At 39.3% G+C, this 20,025-nt stretch overlaps 1 protein-coding gene across 1 annotated transcript in view; it reads right to left on the bottom strand.

The window, feature by feature from the left end:
• OR14A2 (olfactory receptor family 14 subfamily A member 2) overlaps nucleotides 1-19,162 on the bottom strand; it is a 32,780-nt gene extending 13,618 nt beyond the window's left edge. The window contains exon 1 of the mRNA XM_019032842.4: nucleotides 18,839-19,162. The gene's annotated coding sequence lies outside the window, so the exon portion shown is untranslated. The remainder of the gene's footprint in view (nucleotides 1-18,838) is intronic.
• Nucleotides 19,163-20,025: the final 863 nt, after the last annotated feature.

Raw genomic sequence — 20,025 nt, 5'->3', positions numbered from 1 at the left:
CTCTGTCATCCAGGCTGGAGTGCAGGGGCGTGATCTTGGCTCAAGCAATTATCATGTCTCGGCTTCCCAAGTAGCTGGGATTACAGGTGTATGCAACCATGCCCAGCTATTTGTTTGTGTTTTTAGTAGAGACGGGGTTCCACCATGTTGGCCAGGCTGGTCTTGAATTCCTGACCTCAAGCAATCCGTTGGTCTCAGCCTCCAAAAGTGTTGGGATTACAGCGTAAGCCATCGTGCCCATCTCTTTTCCTATACTTCTTCACTTGACATCTCTTATTCATGTAGAAATAATTAAAGTTTTCCTATGACACCTTCAATGATTTTTACTCTTGTTCTGAAGATCCACATGCATTGCATGAGATTTGTATGAGGTTCTCATACCTCAAAAAGCTTTCTTCTTTTCTGGCATTCTCTTCAGTTAGTTTCTGCTTTATTGTCCTATCTTTTCCAGCATTCTCTTCAGTTAGTTTCTGCTTTATTGTCCTAGATTTTGCATTGCATCTCAGGTTTTATCGATTCAACTTTCTTTATAGCTTCTGATTTTCACTATTTGGTAAAAGTTGTAATTTTAACTTAAAGTTATGATTTCAACTTACTTTTACAGTTTAAAAAATGTACTCAATTTTATTGCATTTTACCTATTTGATTCATGTGTGCTTGGTAGATTTTATACAATTACCCAAACACTTAGGAAGGTGATTTTCTCATGTCTTTTTAAAAATAAATTATGTTTTTGGAGTAGAATATTTTTCTCTTCATTAAAACTTCTTTTTCTCTAATGTATTGATTCCTGGCTTGTGCAAATTGCTTTCATAATGTATTAGAATTAATGAAATAGCATTTAGCACTGTTTCTAACATTGTGATAAATTATACATTTTCTGGACCTTTAATATTATATAACATTTCAAGTACCCTAAATGTGTAGAATTGTTTTCTACTCCTTGCTGCAGGAGACAATCGTGTCACCCTATTTGTCCTCTTGCTGCTTCTTTCCTAGAGATGGAAATTAACATTTGTTGCCTAATTTCACTGTATCAGACACTTTTGTGTATACCACCTCTATTAATCCTCTGACTGATATGAGGCAGCATGTAATACTGTTAAGCAGATGGGACAGCTGAGACTGAGCATCTTTTTGTTTATGTTACTCATAACTTAAGAATGTAATAAAATATGTTTCTAGCCTTTGGCAATACCTTTCAAACTCTGTATGCTCACTACAGCATCTTTGAAACTTGGTCCATATTAGCTTCCTCATGAAATCTTCTATTTGCCCAAATTCTACCCAAATATTAAAATCTAGCTTAGATTTTTAGAGTCTAGCTATAAAATATTATGAAAGTGCTTAATTACATATTTCTCTGTCTCTAAACTCTTGTATGTCATTGTATGTATTGTATGTCAGAAAATGATTTAAATATCTTCTAGGGAGCTTTGCACAAATATTTGACAGAAAATAAATATATTTTTAAAATTTGTTTAACACAGAAACTGGATTATCTAATGCCTGCATGGAAAGTTCATGCATAAACTCTTTGATTTACTCTTACAGTGCAGTTCACAGTTGTGAGCATATAATGGTTTTGTCATTACTTCTTTAACACTGCCTGGATCCTAAGCCAATTCATTTCAATGCACCATAAATTTAGTTATGTGTGTTTAAGGAAAAATAAACATTGCATTAAATGAACTTATCAACTTTGAGTTGAATCCCTGTTATGGAAACACTGAATTGGAATATGAATAAAAAAGTGTGTTTGAGAACTGAAGGCACTGGATAATGACTATATTTTTAGAGAGCAACCATACAGAGTGAGTGATAAATCACACAAGTATGCATATGTTAAATATACATATAGATACAATCAAAGTTTCAATGGAAAAAAGGGTAAGAAGTAGTAACAGGAAGTGAATTTTTGCTGTTTTACATTCAAAGCAAAGAAAGCTGTAAATTGTCTTGAATCTATTGGTCATGTAGTTTTACATTTAAAGAGTACATTGCTGATGTTTGCTCTGATAGGTTGTGCTATGCAACTCTTTATTCACCATTGTGACACTTCTCTCCTTACTTTACGAAACGTTCATTGTACTATACCTACGTGCATTAGATGGAGACATGCCACAATGATTGAGAACCCTGCAAGCTTACAGATCACTTCTGTGATACCCTCCCCACCTTGTTTTCCAAAATTTAACCTTTACAGTGATGATACAGATGAAAGTAAATTGAAATAGTACTTCTATTTCAGTTCAAAGGAATTCCGAGTATCTGGAAAAAATAGCTTTGCTCAAATGTTGAAACAAAATGTGTATTGCACTTTTGGAAAGCTTCTTCACAGTAGTTTGTTATGGGTTTATGGAAAAGTCTGAACTTGGTATGGTGTGAAACAGATTGCTTTATTATTTTATTTCAAATACCATGTAATTTTTATTTTAATCATGTAATTTCCAGTCTGGTTTTCTTATACCTCAATATTGAAATTTTGTTGAGATAATACACACACACACACACACACACACACCATGAAGTGAAGACTGTGTTTACCGTTGTAGAATGTAATCTGACATAACAAGAAGCTTATTTAAAAGACCCCACCAGTAGCTAATTAAATCAAATATCTAGTACTAGCCACTTAACTGCTTGTTCTAGGAAAGTGGGCTTCTATTCTCTGTGGGGCTATATGACAGAGGATAATCAATCAATATGATAATAAAATAGGGAATTAAGAAGATTACAAATATTTGATTTTTCCATTTACAAATTTAGGAAACTAATATGTGGAAATAATGATTTGAGACAACAAAACAACAGGAGGATACAAAGATGGGGAAAGACACAAAAAGGGGCACAAAAGTTTTCAAAAATATGCCTTGGAAAGTAGATATAGGTTATTTAATTAGAGATAGGAACTCTACAATTAAAAGTAATTTTTCAAGTTAAATGTATCTAGAACTATGCTATCAAATATGGCACCACTAGACACACGTGACTACTGTGTACTTTGAAATATAATTCGTATAACTAAGGAGCTAAATTAGTACTTTTAATTAATTTGCATTTAAAAATTGATAGTTGATTCATTTATTGGAACATTTTTAAGTGTACTTGAAACAACCAGAGTATGGACATCTATTTTTTTCCACTTCAAATTTCATAAAGTCTAAATACAAATTATTTCCAGTGGAAGTTTAGTGTTCCACTTCCTGCCCACAGAGCCCTCCACTGGAGTGCTTCCTGACTGTGGTGTCCCCTACCAGAACTCCCCCTACCAGAGCACCCCCTACCCATGGCACTCCTCTCTGGAGTGACCCCACTTGCAGAGCACCATGCCAGAACACCTCCCACCTATGATGCCCCTGCTGCCTCCACTGGAGCGTCTATAATGGCAGCCCCCAGTCATTTCCTACTGAGTGCTGTTGCCAGTGGTCTGGGAGCACCTTGGCCCCTCCAGCCCAGCCAGAGATTGGCCTCAAGGGACAAAGTTTTGCACCAATTTTTATTTCCACCAATCATCTGTGACAATTTCTATGGTTCTGCAGTTTCAGGACTAATTGATATTTGGGAGGCCTTTTAATTTTAGGCATTCTGGCGGTCTGCAGGGACGTTTCATTATGTGTTTAAGATGCATTTCATTCATAATTAATGATTTTGAACACATTTTCAAATGTTTGTTGGCATTGCCTTTTTTTGTGTGTTGCCTCTTCAAGTTTCTTCATTATTGATTTATAGGAGTTTTTAAAAAAGTATTTTGGGTATGAGATCTTTGTTGGTTATATGCATTTCCAGTGTCTTTTTGTACCTTAGAGTCTATCTTTTTAACTGTCTTCATGGAAACATAAGTCTTTAAGTGTGTTGTAATTGGTAAAAATTTTCCTTCGTGGTTGGATCTTTTTCTGTTTCATTGAAGGTTTATTTTTCTAACCTCACGAGAAATATTGAATATATTCTGCTATATTATGTTTAAAAGCTTTATATTTTACCATTAAATTTTAGATCAATTATCTACCTGTAATTAATTTTTTGCACCCGGGGTAAAGTAGGCATCAAATTTTATTTTTAACCATATGGACATTCGAATGACTGCATCTTTTTCTCTGAAGTTCTACCTTGGCCACTGCTCATGTCATATATATGCATGGTATAGTTTTTGGCCCTTATGTTGCCTATGCCTGAACAAATACCATAGTGTTCTAATGATTGTAATTCTGTAATATATTGATATCCACAGAGCAAATTATTTTTCCTTTATGATGAAAGTTTTAGCTCTTTTCATATAATTTACATATGTTTTAGAACAGACTACAAATTTTCACACATATACATGTGATAGCTGGGATCTTTTTGTCTTATTTACTCTAATGTAATCACTTTAAATCTGTTGATTAAGGAAAATAGAAATATTAATCATTTGGATCTTCAAATACATAAATATCATGAATTTTTATTGGTCTTCATTCCTCAATATATCTCTGACCTTCCTACTTGGATAAATATTATTATCTAAGAAGAACACTAATTTTCTTTGGGACAAATTGGTTAGGGTTGAATTCTCTGAGGTTTCTTAATTTCTTCTATTTGTGGGGGTTAAGAGTTTTGGGTGTATTACACCTCTTCAAAGCAGATGCCGAATCAAAATTTGACATGAAAGATATCTATTGGTGGAGGACACTGTCCATAGATCTAGATCTTTATTATTCCCATGTATCTTGATGGATATGCCAAAAATGTAAGCCTCTTCTTGTTCTTTTTAAATCTAACCTTAAGGGGTATACATGCAGTTCTGCTACATGGCTATATTGCATAGCCATGGGCCAAGGTTGAGCACAGCTGCCTGAGACATACTTTAAAGTTGCCTCAAGGAGTGCTTCAGAAAACAAAGGAGAACCTCCAGTTTTTAAAGAAAAAGGAACAAATCAGGAAAGGGGGAGATTATGAAGTTATCTGTGGGAAATTGGACATACATTGTGGAACTATAGGGTAATGGTTACTCTGTTCAGTGTATGGTATTTTATGGCTACTTGGTGTCAGTCTAGAGCCCATGCAGAGAGTGGCTTCAAGAGTTAATTATTTAGCTCAAGGGAAGGAGTAAGACATGACTGTTATTGCACTTCAATGCGTTTCTTGGCCTGAAAATTAAAGGGGCTATCACTCCTCACATAAAAATATATTCTCTTTCTTACCTGGAAAACTAAGAATAATAGTATATTGAAGTAATAAGATAATTCTATAATTACATTAATAAAGCCATTGTGATCTATAATTAGGTAATTATCACCTATGAAATGCAAAGGAAAATATATCCAAACGTGATTAATAAGTTATTACTTAAATCATTTGGAAAAGGAGCTAAGAAAAATTCTACAGTGATGCTATGAAAACATACACATTTAAAATACTCCTGCTGAGTGAAGGGGTTAAAAAAAAAGATGGTAGTTTGGAAAAAAAATAGAAAGATGTCTTTTGGCTTTTTTTTTGATAGTATGAACCATAATATAGTAAAGGAGAGAAAAAAATCTTCCCTAAGCAAAACCCCAAAGCCAGAAGCCTTAAAGGAAAAGATCAGTAGATTTAACTAGATTGAATAAAATCTCATGGTCAAAATGTAATCATAAAAAGAGTTTTAGAAAGCAGCTTTAATTTTTCTTTTTTTCTTTGTATTTAAGAAGCATGAGACCTACAGGACCTAAATTTTCTAATATATAGAAAACTTAAGCAAAGCAATAAAAATCAATAACATAGGGAAAAGTTATAAAAAGACATCAGACAAAAAAATTAAAACAAATGGCTCATATACTTGGTAAAACTTGCCCAGACTGACTGACAAATATATGCACACCAGAACTAGGAGACATTTATTTCTCCTCTCATAATGTTAAGGAAGGATGGACCTAGATTAAAAAGTTGAAATAATCTGTTTTTTTGAGACTTCCTTGCATTTCTAGGGGTAAAATGAGGCAGCTCCTGTAAAGTCTTGTTCTTTCCAAGGGCAGGATGATGGTTAATTGGGTTCTACTCCCAGGATATTTACTTAACCAATTAGGAGAATCACCTTAAAACAGGGAAAAACCATGGGCACAGCCGTTCATGGTTCTTGCCCTGTCTGGACAAGATTGTGTACATGATCATCTCTGCAGCTAAAAGAATCCAATTAAATTCATGCCGTTATTGTTTTCCAAACTTTTTCTGTCCTTTTCTTTGCAACCCTAGTTGGATGTCTTAACTTCTGTAAGTATTCACCTTTTGTCTTTAGATTGTGAATAATTGGTCTACTTTGAAGCTCAGAAGAGTCATTGTGAGTAATATGGATAGAGTAAAAGAGTTATGACATTAGCTGTTAGTGACATTAGCTAGAAGCCCACAACAGTCATAGAAAGGGGGAGACTTCACAACACCATCTGCCTGGTATCCACTGGACTTTGATGGGTGGCATCCACTAGCGGAATTCAGAAAAATGAAGGTGTGAAATCGGTTTTTATAAAGAAGAGAACCATGCTATGGAGAAGGATTACTGTATCGCCTCTTCAGAAGCCTTGTATGATGCCATCCTGGGATACAGCTGAGTAAGCCTGCATTCTTAACATCATATAGGACATTCTAGCATAGAAGCCTATGGAATGAGGCCACCTGTTTTCAAATCCAGCCCCCACCCTTGTGTGACCATGGGCTAATTTCTTAAGCTCCCCACAGTTCCAATTTCTCCATATAGTTGGCATACAAGGGTTTGTTTTGAGCATTGATGTAAGTTATATCCAGTAATATTTGCAAACATCTTAGAATGTGGCTGGTGTAGGTAAGTGCTCTCGATCTCACATTCCCAAAAGCACATTTCTCAGACCATGAGTCATTCCTGCCTCTGACCATCCTGCCAAAATGCATGCCTTCTCAGGTCCCCTTATTCTGAAGAAAATAAAACAACAACGTGTTGTTATTGAAGGATTAGAGTGTGGGAGGATGATCTGTATAAACTTCTTGATATATCCTCCTACACGTAATCCATGGATCTGACCTCTTAGATACTTAAAAAAGGTGGACAGTTTACATCAAAATTATTTGTAAGCCTAGAAATATTTTCAGAGGCTTACCAAAATACAAGCTTTAATTTCATTTCAATTGAGATTTGAATTCATTTGTTTATCTGAATCAATATAATTTAAGAAACATCTTCTAATATCTTGCCTTGGTCTAAGATGGTTAAGAGTTTGCCATTGTTTTGACATGTACAGTTGGGATCTTCCTTTCCATAGTAGTCCAAGGAAGGGAAGAGAGACAAATACCACTTCCACTCCAAGCCTAGGCACCAAAGCCAGGGTGAATCAGCCTATGGGAAGTCTGCTAGTATTTGAAGGGACAAAGACATTCTTTCCCCCCGTATAAACACTTCTAACCATGAACTGCTAATGCGAAGACTTTTTTTTTCTTTTTTTTTCTGAGACGGAGTCTTGCTCTGTTGCCCAGGCTGGAGTGCAATGGCGTGACCTCAGCTCACTGCAAGCTCTGCCTCCCAGGTTCATGCGATTCTCCTGCCTCAGCCTCCCAAGTAGCTGGAACTACAGGCGCTTGCCACCACGCCTGGCTAATTTTTTTGTATTTTTGGTAGAGAGGGGGTTTCGCCGTGTTAGCCAGGATGGTCTCGATCTCCTGACCTCATGATCCGCCCACCTCGGCCTCCCAAAGTGCTGGGATTACAGGCGTGAGCCACCGCACCTGGCCTTAATGCAAAGACTTTCTAAACACTAGTGGTAAGGTTTTCATTTGTATTTCATAATTAATAAAGATATCTATAAACAGTTTATGTCAAGACATAAGTTATGGTGATCGTCCTCACTAAGGTCAGAACACCCTCTTGCAGGCCCTCTCTCCCAAGTCTTTAATTAACAGAAGAGTTTTCTATAGCACTGGGGTCTGGGACACGAGCAGGTCTGAACAAGAAGAGCCACAGTGGGAAGGAGGCAGAGATAGGAGGCTTGCTGGGAGCATCTACTTCTACCTCCTTCCTAGTTTCAAAGCAAAGGTGGAAAAACTTATATTCACCCCTCTGTATCTAGCATTTTGCTTTTACATTCATTTCACTTTACTTTATTCAAGAACACATTCGAACCTCCCATTCATCTTCTTTCTCAAGTCAGTTTGTGTTTTCTCTTTCGCTTTCATAACTATTATGACCACTTATTTCAAACCTTTTAATACTCATAGTATTTACTATTAAGTAATATCCTCACTAGTTTCTCTGCCTCAAAAATATCTTCTCTGCAAAAGTGACCTTATATAAAGAAAAGTTAAGTTATAGAAAATGCCGCTTTCATTATGCCACTTCCCCCTTAACCACTGAAGTGCCCTTTGCTGTCAGCAAGGTGAAAGCTAAACCTCTCAGCCCATTGCTCATCCTTTCCAAATCCCTCATCCTCCTAGCCCACACCACATGCACAAACCTTTGCTACAAAGCATTCTACGTACACATCGCTCAGGATGCTGAGGTCCTGCTATGTTCACACTGTTCTTGTAAAGGAAGGGTGGCTTTAAAAACCTCTGTTCCCTTTTCTTTTCCTAAACAGTATCCATTTTCCAAAAGTTAATTATGTCATTTCCCACATTTCTACATCAAATGCACCTCGATTCCCTCGAACTTCTGAAGTACTTAGTGCCTTCCCTCATCTGGTTCAACAGACATCATTGTACATACTTATTACAATGGTAAGGAAGGAAGATATCAGTTGTTGAGAAATTAAAATGTATAATCAGAGTACTAAGTAATGATGAAATAAGTAACTGGATTACCAGAGGAAAGTTGGGATTGATGCTAAATTAATTTTGATTGCTGGAATTCCCAAAGTATACTCTGGAAGTAGAAAAGAAGAAAAGCATAAGCAATTTGGGGGTAGGGACAACCGCTTCTGAGAGAAAAAAATGCAAGTCTTCCAGAAAGAAATTTTATGAATCAGGACACTCTAACGCAGTGGTTCTGAAACTCTAGCATGCATACTGATTATTTAAAGGGATGGTTAGAACACCTCTCACTGGGCTCTACTCCCAGAGTTCCTGATTCAGCAGATCTGGGGTGGGGACTTGAGACTGCCTTTCTAGCAAGCTTCCCAGTGATACTGACATAGCTGAGACAAGGACTACGCCTTGAAAACCACTGGTCAGGCCCGTGAAGAAGATTGTGATAAATATCAAACAGATATTTGTTGTAAATTCCAATAAGAGATCAAAAAAAAAAAAAAGAATTGACTCAATTGTTCATGGATAATAAAATATTTTATTTTGTGTTTGTTGGCTGATTGGTTGCTTAGCTGGTTTCACTATAGGGCGTATCAGATGGATTTAGGGAGAATATATAATTTCTGATTTCTCCTGCTGTGAACAGGCAGCCTGCATGAAGCAATCTTTTAGAAAATATGAAGTTTACAGTGGGAGAAATTACAATGAGACCCAGTTAAATAGATTATGAGAAAATACTTTTTTGAGATAAGAGAACTCTGCTGGATACTATCTCAGCTGTAACTGACTTTGGAAAGCTAATTTTTATTTATTTTCTAAAGTGTGACTATGCCCCAGGCCAAACAGTGAATTCTACCCTATTTTCCTTGTTGTGTAATTATATCTAATGATCGCTCATAGAATAGAAGCCTCTAGTGTTTTTTTTCCATTGAGCATATACACTTATAGCCAACACCAGCACTTTTGTTGAATCTTATGTGGTTATTTGAATAATGGAATTCAAAATGAAGGAGAGAGAGGGGAAACCAATAAAGAGCAAATTCTTGGATGCAGAAGTTTTATCAAGATCTAGACAAAAAACTTAGTAGTAAAAATTAATAATATAGTTTAGGAAAAACTAACTGAGCAAACAGTTATTAGATTAGGAATCCGAAATACTGGGGAAAATCCTGAATCTACTTGATGTAGCCTCATAATGGGATCCCGCAGAGGTTACTTCCTGTCAACAATGCTTATGAACAGGTACATTAAACATGGCTTATTAAATGACATTGAGTGTTTCCAATGTTAGATATTGCACTGCAAACTTAGGAGGAAATAATTTTTTCTCTGAGACAAGGAAGAAGGAATGGAAATATGAGCAGAAAGCAGCTTGGTGGAGAAATACAGGATTAATTTGCTATTCTCAGCCATGCAGATGATGAGGTAACCCACGGACGATGGAAGGAATATGGACAGTGGTGAAAGTTCAGGGCAGGAAGAACGACAAAAGAAAAGGGAGAGCCGGCCAAATAGCTATGAACCAAAACGAGAGCTTGTTGTCCCAGATAACTAAATAGGAGCCTTGACTAAAAACACATGGAGCAATTGCTGAAAGGTGACAGTACTAATGCTGAGAAATTTGCTAGAAGGTAAAGACTTTAACATATAATAAATGAATGTGAATATTATGTTGCACAATTCAGATATTTCAGTACTATTGAGGGACAAGTTTTCATTGAACAAAATGTAATACAACAAAAGGAATGAAAACTGATACTTTTTCTGTGTGTTAGATAAATTAGAATGATGTTTCTAAGATCTCACAAGTTTTTTCATAAAATTTGACTGTGTCAGTAATCACTGTCCATGTCAGATGCTAAAGGGTATTTTTTTTAAAACAGGATAAAATCATGAGTCTCCTATGAATATAAACACAGTTCAAAGATTTTATTTAACTCAATAATTAATGGGGGAATTTGCAAGATATTCCAACTGGTTCAGAAGAGAAATCAAAGTACCGCAGTGAAATCAAAGTACCACACATATAAGGGCAGATAAAGAAAGCTGAAATAAATTTACAAATAGATGTAAAATAGGTCTACCTACAGAACAATAATCAATTACATTATATCAGAATATAACTAATTTGTATTTTTATGAGAAAGAATAATTTGCATGTTAACTGCTTCCTACAACTTCCAGAATTGTAAAGTAGCTCAAAGATAATAAAATACAATTAGACAGGACGCTTAGTACTTTTCACTGTTGTTATTTTCTTATTTCAAAGTTTTTCACAATTTTTCCCAACTCTGGCGTAAGAATGAAGATTGGATGAGCAGATAAAATGCTATTTGTTAAAGTCCTCCTTGTTGCTTGGTGTTGTCTGATATGATCTTGAACTTTTTGGCAGATGCACATGTGAGTGGGAGAAAGAGAAGTGAAGGAAATAAAACAGTAAACCCTTTTGCCCAAGTCTAAAACTGCTTACTTTATTTTTTACAGCAACTGGTAAAATGTCCAAAGAAATGAACAACTTCACCTTTGGTAGAATATTCTTCCTCATGGGGTTCTCTGACATTCGGGAGACCCAGATCCTACATTCTGTGCTCTTTTTGCTAATTTACCTAGCAGCGCTGCTGGGGAATCTTCTCATCATCACCCTCATCATCAATGATCATCGGCTCCACACTCCCATGTACTTTTTCCTAAAGAACTTATCTTTCCTGGATCTGTGTCTTATTTCCATCACTGTTCCTAAGTCCATCACAAACTCCCTGATGAATCGCAACACCATTTCATTCCTCGGATGTGTGTGTCAGGTTTTTTTCTTCTTTCTCTTAGCCACTACAGAAATAGCTCTTCTCACAGTCATGTCCTATGACCGCTATGTTGCCATCTGCCACCCACTCAGATATGAGGTCATAATGAGTGATGAAGCCTGTGTGCAGATGGCTGTCTCTTCATGGGTCAGTGGAGGTCTCAATGCAATCCTGCACACTGCTTGTACCTTCTCTGTACCCATGTGTGGGTTTCCTGAGGTTCATCAGTTCTTTTGTGATATCCCACAACTGCTCTCCCTTGCCTGTTCTTATAACATTGGTGAATTAGTAATCACTGGGCTCAGCCTCGTGTTGGACTTTGGCTGCTTTGTGTTTATTGACATTTCTTACATTCACATATTCTCCACTGTGCTGAGGATGCCCTCCAAAGAAGGCAGGTCCAAAGCTTTCTCCACATGCCTGCCTCATCTCATTGTTGTGACTTTATTTTTCTCTTCTGGGTTTTTTGCCTATTTACACTCTCTGCCTAAATCTCCATCACCCTTGGATTTGCTGGTTCCAGTATTCTACACTGTGATGCCACCCATCATGAATCCCTTCATCTATAGCCTAAGAAATAAGGATATGATGATGGCACTCTGGGAACTACAAATTAGTAGACAGCATCTTTCAAATTAGAAGAGTTATTCTCACATACAGCATTAGCTTTTCATAATCATTTAAACCATATGGTTACATAGTCTGTCAATAATATTGGACATCTAGAGTAAGAGTTCCCACGTAAACTCTGGTGGCACTCATTGAAGTGCTATTGAGAAGTGCCCTTATACCCAGATCGAGTGTGTGGTAAGGCCAGTAGTGTTCCACTTGTAGACACTGGGAAGATGTATGCCTTGTATGTGTCACCCTAGTGGGAGCTTCTTTGTTTCTGACAACTAGACAGGATGCTGGGACATTGGAGATAAACTTGGACACTCCCAGGAAAACAAAATGTATAGTCATTCTTAACAAAGGTGATACCTGAAATGCTATGTGAGATGACATGTAGAATCAATTCTCAAAGGGACTAGGTAGAGGTGATAGTTGCACAACCTTGTCAATGTACTAAATGTCACTGAATTGTACAAGCTATAATGGTTGATTTTATGTTATGTGAATTTCACAACACCAATAAGACAAAACTAAAACTGAACAAATCTCTTTTCCTCTTTTCTTTCCCAAATCTACTAACATTTCCTAGCATAGCATGCGTCCTTGTCATCTCGAAAGCGACAGATATATTAAAACTCAACTTTACTATATATCAATACATATATTTTTTAATATTAAAACACGTTCCTGGGTGCACTGAGTAAAAGTGCTCACACTAAAGAGCTTAGAAAAAATTTGGGTGTAGGGAGGCAATATAATATTTTTTGGAAACGGAAATATCTAAGCTGTATTTGAGAGGATGAAAAGGAATAAACCTGAAAAAGAGAGAGAAAGACCAAAATGAAGGCTGAGAGGAAAGCAAAACTAAACAAAACCCACGAAGACTGGGAGAAGATGAGAACCTGGTCTAGAAGGGGAACTACAGTGAACTGTGTCCTGAAAGACATAGAGAAAAGCTTGGGCAGAGGGGTAAAGGCTGGGCAAAATTTTGAGAGGCTGAAAACACACACAGGGAGATGAAGCTTTGCTCGACTGTTGGTATGAAGAGAAAGTAGCTACAGGGGCCTTTCTATCACGTGCCTAAGCTATTAGATATGTTTAGAGAGGCAAAAACAACAGCCAAGAAAATCAAGGTTACTCCCAATAACAATTTCAGATCTTATAACGTCTGGATATGCAACTCCCTGTGATTTTAAGTCTGCTTTGCCTTCCTACTGTAATGATTATTTTCCTGTTGTGGTGCAACGTAGTCCAGATCACCTAGGCCTAAGAATGCTGCAGAGGAGCTCCAATTCTCTCCTTAGATGCTCTCCCAGCCCCACTGGCCTCTCTATGATGGTGCTTATTTTGGCTGTGATTTGACATTCTCTCTCTAAGTCTTTGATATCTGCCATCTTCCCTCACTAAGCTGTGCATCATGAAGGTAGATTTCTTTCATATAAATATAACTTTAAGTTCTGGGATAAAATATATATATATTATTTAAGTTCTGGGATACATGTGCTGAACGTGCAGGTTTGTTACATAGGTATACATGTGCCACGGTGGTTTCCTGCACCTTTCTACCCGTCCTCTAGATTTTAAGCCCTGCATGCATCAAGTATTTTGTCCCAATGCTCTCCCTTCCTTTGTCCCCACCCGCCACAGGCCCCAGTGTGTGATGTTCCCCTCCCAGTGTCCATGCGTTCTCATTGTTCAGCTCCCACTTACGAGTGAGAACATGCGGTGTTTGGTTTACTGCTCCTGTGTCAGTTTGCTGAGGATGATGGTTTCCAGCTTCAACTCATAGTTTTTATGGCTGCATAGTATTCCATGGTGTATATGTGCCACATTTTCTTTATCCAGTCTATCATTGATGGGGGTAGATTTCTATCTTTAGAATATGGCTTCATGTGTGGCCTACAGTGGACCTTTAGCAACAATGAATGGGCGCTACTCACATCTTTCTCTGTTGCCACAAAATTTTGTTATTCTCCCTATCTTTAAAAACTTTTAGGCCCCTGTGCCTGCCAGACATTGGCGGTCCCATGACCCCTGGGAGCCTGCGGCCATCCCGACGTAGAGGGACGCGTGTGGCCGCACAGCCTCTGCCCGGTTGCCAGGTGGTGCCCGGGAGGCCGTGGGCCAGGGTAGGCGCTCTTTGTGGCTGTAGGTGTGTCAAGATGGCGGCCGTGGCAACGGAGGAGGGGGAGCGGGAAGTGGAGGAGGTGTGGGAGGGGAAGCGGCACGGGGAGGGGAAAGGGGAGGGGGGAAAGGGAGGGGTCACCAGTCCCCGTGTGGCGGGTCCTGAGCGAGCGCCCACCCGTGGGTCCAGGCCATGCGGCCGGAACACCCCGGTCTGTGGTGGAAGTCTGCTCTGGGGAAGCAGCCCTCGTGCCCAAACTACAAGGAGCTGAGCGTGGCAACAAGGAAAATGCCCGAGTCTCTCCCTCCTCATCCATGAGGAGGATCTAGGCGAGCACAAGCGCCCAGCGGCGGCTTCTGGACGGAGCCTGCCGCAAAGCCCGGGTGAAGCCTTGCCGGGGCCCCTGGCCGCTTGTGTTGCAGGCTTGCCTAGGGCTGCCATGGAATCTCTGCAGAAACGGGCTGGTGTCTTACGTGAGCACACTGATAACATGGAATTTCCGCCACAAGACATGAGGGAGCCGGAAGAGACGTTCACGACAGGTTTTCAGGAACTTAGGGAGCCCAAAGAAGGTGGCCAGGGTTCCCCGCCCAGAAGAGGCCCTCAGACGCAGGCTGAGAGGAAGCCATGCTGCAGCCCCTGGGGACCCGGCGCCGGTGAGGGAGCCTGAGCACGGTGGCCCGTGGGCGTCCTGGGGAGGGAGCACAGGGCCGGATGGACAAGAGCCTGCGCACGGTGGCCTGCGGGCGTCCTGGGGAGGGAGCACAGGGCCGGATGGACAAGAGCCTGCGCACGGTGGCCTGCGGGCGTCCTGGGGAGGGAGCACAGGGCCGGATGGACAAGAGCCTGCGCACGGTGGCCTGTGGGCGTCCTGGGGAGGGAGCACAGGGCCGGATGGGCACTTGGACCGTCTCCTGTCACACCTGCGGAGCTCTGACTCCAGGGTGCAGCTGCCCGGATTTTCACATCAGTGAAAGAAGAGAAAAGCCTCGACTGGTACACTGTCCATAAATCAAATGGCTCCCACCTTACCACACCTGCCTTGGTTGTGGAGCGGGATGCTGTTTTTATATCTGTAGAATGAGAAGAAAAAATAGCTATTTTACATGAAAATTTAACAACCGGGAAGCCAGAAGATGCATATGAAGACTTTATTGTGAAGCCTCCCGTGAGAACGCTGGTCCATGACGAGCAGCTGGCAGCAGAGAGTGAGTAAGTGCTTCTAATGAAGGAACAGCCTCTTCTTGAGGAGCAGCCAGCCTCGCCACGAGAGCCTCCGAAGCCCGTGCAATAGACCCCTCAGGCTTACCAAGGACCCAGAGCCGGCCAGGGAGGTAACCACTGTGGCCAGTGCCTCTCCAGGCCGTCAGTAATGAAGCCAGACTGAGACATCCAAATAACGCAGTAAGTGAAGGGGTGTCGGACAGCTTCTGCAAAAAGTCTGTTGAGTGAAAAAACAGGCTCTCCTAGAAGTGCTGGTGCTGGTAGGATATAGAGCAGAGCACAACCAAGAAGTCAGGACAAAAGACAATTGTCACATGTTCTGGAAGAACTGGGTAGAATGACTCAAAAACCAGACTCAATGGTTAACAAACTCTTCAACAGAAAATGAAACCTCATCCTCTTTAAAAAGTGCATTATGTCAAACGACCAAATAACAGTGTATATTAATCTATTATACTACGACCAGGATTTTTCTGGTATGTCATACACTATCGGTCTTTTAGGGCAGAGATGAACTTTAGAAGAAAAGAAAAACTTTATTGGCCTGTCCAGTGTGAAATGAACATTTAGGAAGGTTACATGACAGACCCCTTTGTTAAGGATAACCCTTGGGCTCTTGGGCATGTGGCTCTCTTGTGGGAAGCAAGTACTGCTGACTCTTTATGGAGGGGAAGGTAAAGCAAAAGAAAGGGGACCCACTTTCTATCAGGGTGGAGCAAATGAGGCCAGGAAAGCATTGACAGATGCTTGTGGTTAGCCTGACAGATTTTGCTTTAGCAAATTCACTTATTCTTGGGGAGCAGATTAAGTAGCAAAAAGTCCAGGAAAGTGAAAGACTAATAGGAGGAATGAGAGCAGTGATGGTGGGGAAGCTGAACTTTGAAGGAGGTGGAGGAAGTAGCGGATGAGTGGTGTTAGCAAATATTGTGTATTCAGTAGAAGTCAAAGTATCATTGTTTAAAATTAGAAGCAAAATGGGAATTAGGCTTGATCTGAACACATCTTTAACTTACAGAATATATATTAATTGTGAGGGTGCCTGAGTCAGGTGGGGCTGACCTGGGGGTGGGAACGATGACAGCTGCCCAGGACCTATGTACTTAGTGCAAGCTGTGTTCTTCTGGGAGGTGCTGGGCTCCACACTTGTGTTGTCGGCCAGTCACTGTGGGGTATCCTCAAAGTCAGCAATTACAGAATTAGTTTATTTTGAGTTGTTTTTTCTAAATAGCTCCTGCTGGCTGGGCAGGGTGGCTCACACCTATAATCCCAGCACTGTGGGAGGTCGAGGCAGGCGGAACACGAGGTCAGGAGATCGAGACCATCCTGCCTAACACGGTGAAACCCAGTTTCTACTAAAAATACAAAAAATTAGCCAGGCATGGTGGCACGCACCTGTAGTCCCAGCTACTCAGGAGGGTGAGACAGGAGAATTGCTTTAACTCAGGAGGCGAAAGTTGCCGTGAGCTGAGATCGCACCACTGCATTCCAGCCTGGGCGACACAGCGAGACTCCATCTCAAAAAAAAAAAAAAAAAAAAAAAAGGCAGCAATTACAGAATTAGTTTATTTTGAAATGTGTTTTCTAAATGGCTCCTGCTTTGTTTTTTAAAAATTATTAATTTTTTTTGCTACCACAGGCTGGCCTACTAATAGAAAATGGGTGATAGACCTCTCATTTTACCATAATGCAATGTGTCACTGAATGTTTGGGGGAGGCTTTTAATGTAATTGCACTCTGGTTAATTGATTTCCACAGATCCCTGCCTTACAGTCCATGGAAACCTTCACAGAGTTCCACTGATGCAGAAGGGTCTTGCCCTAGTTCTCTGGTCTCATCAGTGCTATCAGATTGACAAATAAGTGTGAATGTTTTATATTGAAACTGAAAATGATAGATTTATCTTGTTATGTGTTTTCATAACAGGTAGCATTTTTTTTTCTTATGGAAATAAAAGTTTCAGGTATCTGCCCACTTAGGAAAAAAATTCAGGAACATTGTCATGTCATACTAACATTCTAGAAATGGCTTCTGTGAATTTGAAATGGCACTTTTAATTTTAAACATGATACAGGGCATTTAAATGCAAACATTACCATGAATTTAATGCATAAAATTTTGTTGTCAAACTAAGGGAAAAAAACCACAGTTCACTATATGGAGTTTTCATTTTTATATGAATATTTGTTGTACTGTGTCTGAGCATAACATCCCTAATGTCATTACTTTTACATACCAGATTTGACTGACGACTAATGTAGTACTGGGCATAACTTAATACTCTATATTGTATACAAGACTCTTAAGACTATCTTGAATTGCTTTTAGAAAGGTTGGAACACTGTGAAGGAGAAAGCCACCAAATCAGAAGAGTGGGAGGAAAATTAGGAACACTAGTTGGGAGAGTCATAGCCAGATATTGGAGGAAAACAGAAGAATTGAGAATTTTGTAAGGAGTGACAAAATGTGCAAGACATCAGGATTCATTTCAATTTATGAGTAGATAACAAAGTAGAAAGCATAAGTAACATTCCACCCCTTGGTTTATCAGAGGTGAAAAATAGCTCACAGACAATAAACAGGATTATGATCTAATAATCCTGGAGGGTATACTGTACTTTCCATTGAAACATACAATTTCTTAAAAAAATATATACACACACACACACACACACATATATACACACTTTTTTTTTAAGAGACAGGAATCTATGTGGCCCATGCTGGACTCAAACTCTTGGTTTCATGAGATCCTCCCACCCCTCTCAGCCTCCCAGGCACGAGGCACTACCCCCAGCCAACACAAAATTTCTCTCGACAGTCATTCTGTTTTCCTAATTTTTTTTTTTTTGAGACAGAGTCTCGCTCTGTTGTCCAGGCTGGAGTGCAGTGGCCTGGTCTCAGCTCACTGCAGGCTCCGCCCCCCGGGTTCAGGCCATTCTTGTGCCTCAGCCTCCTGAGTAGCTGGGAGTACAGGCGCCCGCCACCTCGCCCGGCTAATTTTTTTTTTTTTTTTTTTTTTTGTATTTTTAGTAGAGACGGGGTTTCGCCGTGTTAGCCAGGATGGTCTCGGTCTCCTGACCTCGTGATCCGCCCGCCTCGGCCTCCCAAAGTGCTGGGATTACAGGCGTGAGGCACCGCGCCCGGGCCTGTTTTCCTATTTTGAAAATGAGTTTGGTCTCATTAGATTTGGTCTCAGTATTTACGTAAGTGCAGCAAGAATGATGATTCACCATGTAGGACTTTTTGAATTTTCTTTGCTGGAATTTTTTGTAAGGAATCTCACATTAGACTTTTAAGTCTCGAGACTAGAAAGCCAAACCATGGCTCACCACAAGATTTCATTTGTAGTACTTACAGAATTGAATGACTGCCTCTCTTCTTGAGGTCTCCAAAATATCCTATGGTTCCTGAGAGTACCGGAAAGTGACCTTCTATACTCACTGTAAGGCTAAGCATGCTATAAGCCAGGTACCAGGCTAATTTTTTCAAGAGGATTTTGTAAGCCTTGACCTCATAAAGTCAGCATAGTTCCTTAAAACTGTCTGATCATATCTGATTCTATGAATGTCATTTTCAAATATCACATTCCATTCAAAACCTGAGTAATATAACTGATATTTCTAATTACATCATGTTAGGAGGAAAGATTCTTATTGAACATATGCAAGTAGTTATGTCACAATGGGAATTAGAATACTCAATAAGCATTTCTAAATTCTGGAGGGATAAGCAGGGATAAATATATAAAAGTTTTATATCTGTTTACAAAAGTATCATCTACAAAATTATTTATAATATAATGGCTTTAAAAGAGGTTTCTTACATCCATAATATAAAACATTAAAGAGCTAATGATGTTCCAAAATAACACCATAAAAAACAACCACACTTCATTAGTTCATCTGCCATATGTAATTGATTCTTGTTCTGCTTTAACTTCGGCTACCAGTTTGAAGAACCCATCAGCTTCTCCATTAAATTTCCGGAACTGTAGACTTAGACCAGGTGTACAGTCTCAAAGTTATTTAAGCAATGGCATCAGATGCTTGTACCCCGGATTACCTGTGATTGTTCTTTCCATGGGTCACAGAGATAGTCACATTTTGTTAAAGATGAAGCACTCTGGCTTGTAGCGGACTGCAAGAGCTTTCAGAAAAGCATCAGAGTAGAACAGACTATCTGTGGATGACAAAAGACTTGAAATGATTGTGATTTAAGAGCTAGTGAGAGGTCATTTAATGAGAAAATTCGGTTATTCCATGGCATAAAACATTTTAAATAGTAACTGGAATTATGACTGATCACATTATACCAGGACATATTATGGGGCAGCCAAAAATGACAAAATTCTATATACTTCATAAAATTTATGAAAAATTTATATTAAGAATGTTTTCCTATTTACCTATACAAATACAGTCTAGGGAAGGTCACATTTTTTTCTTATGTGACAATACTTTTTATGCACTTGAGCATATCAAACAGACCTAATTTTTTTTAATCTCTATTTTTATGAAGTCAAAGAAGAAATCCTTTGAGATT

The sequence above is a fragment of the Gorilla gorilla genome, chromosome 1 (genome assembly GCF_029281585.2).
Source record: "Gorilla gorilla gorilla isolate KB3781 chromosome 1, NHGRI_mGorGor1-v2.1_pri, whole genome shotgun sequence".
NCBI classification, from domain to species: domain Eukaryota; kingdom Metazoa; phylum Chordata; class Mammalia; order Primates; family Hominidae; genus Gorilla; species Gorilla gorilla.
This window is presented reverse-complemented; position numbering and strand designations above follow the sequence as displayed.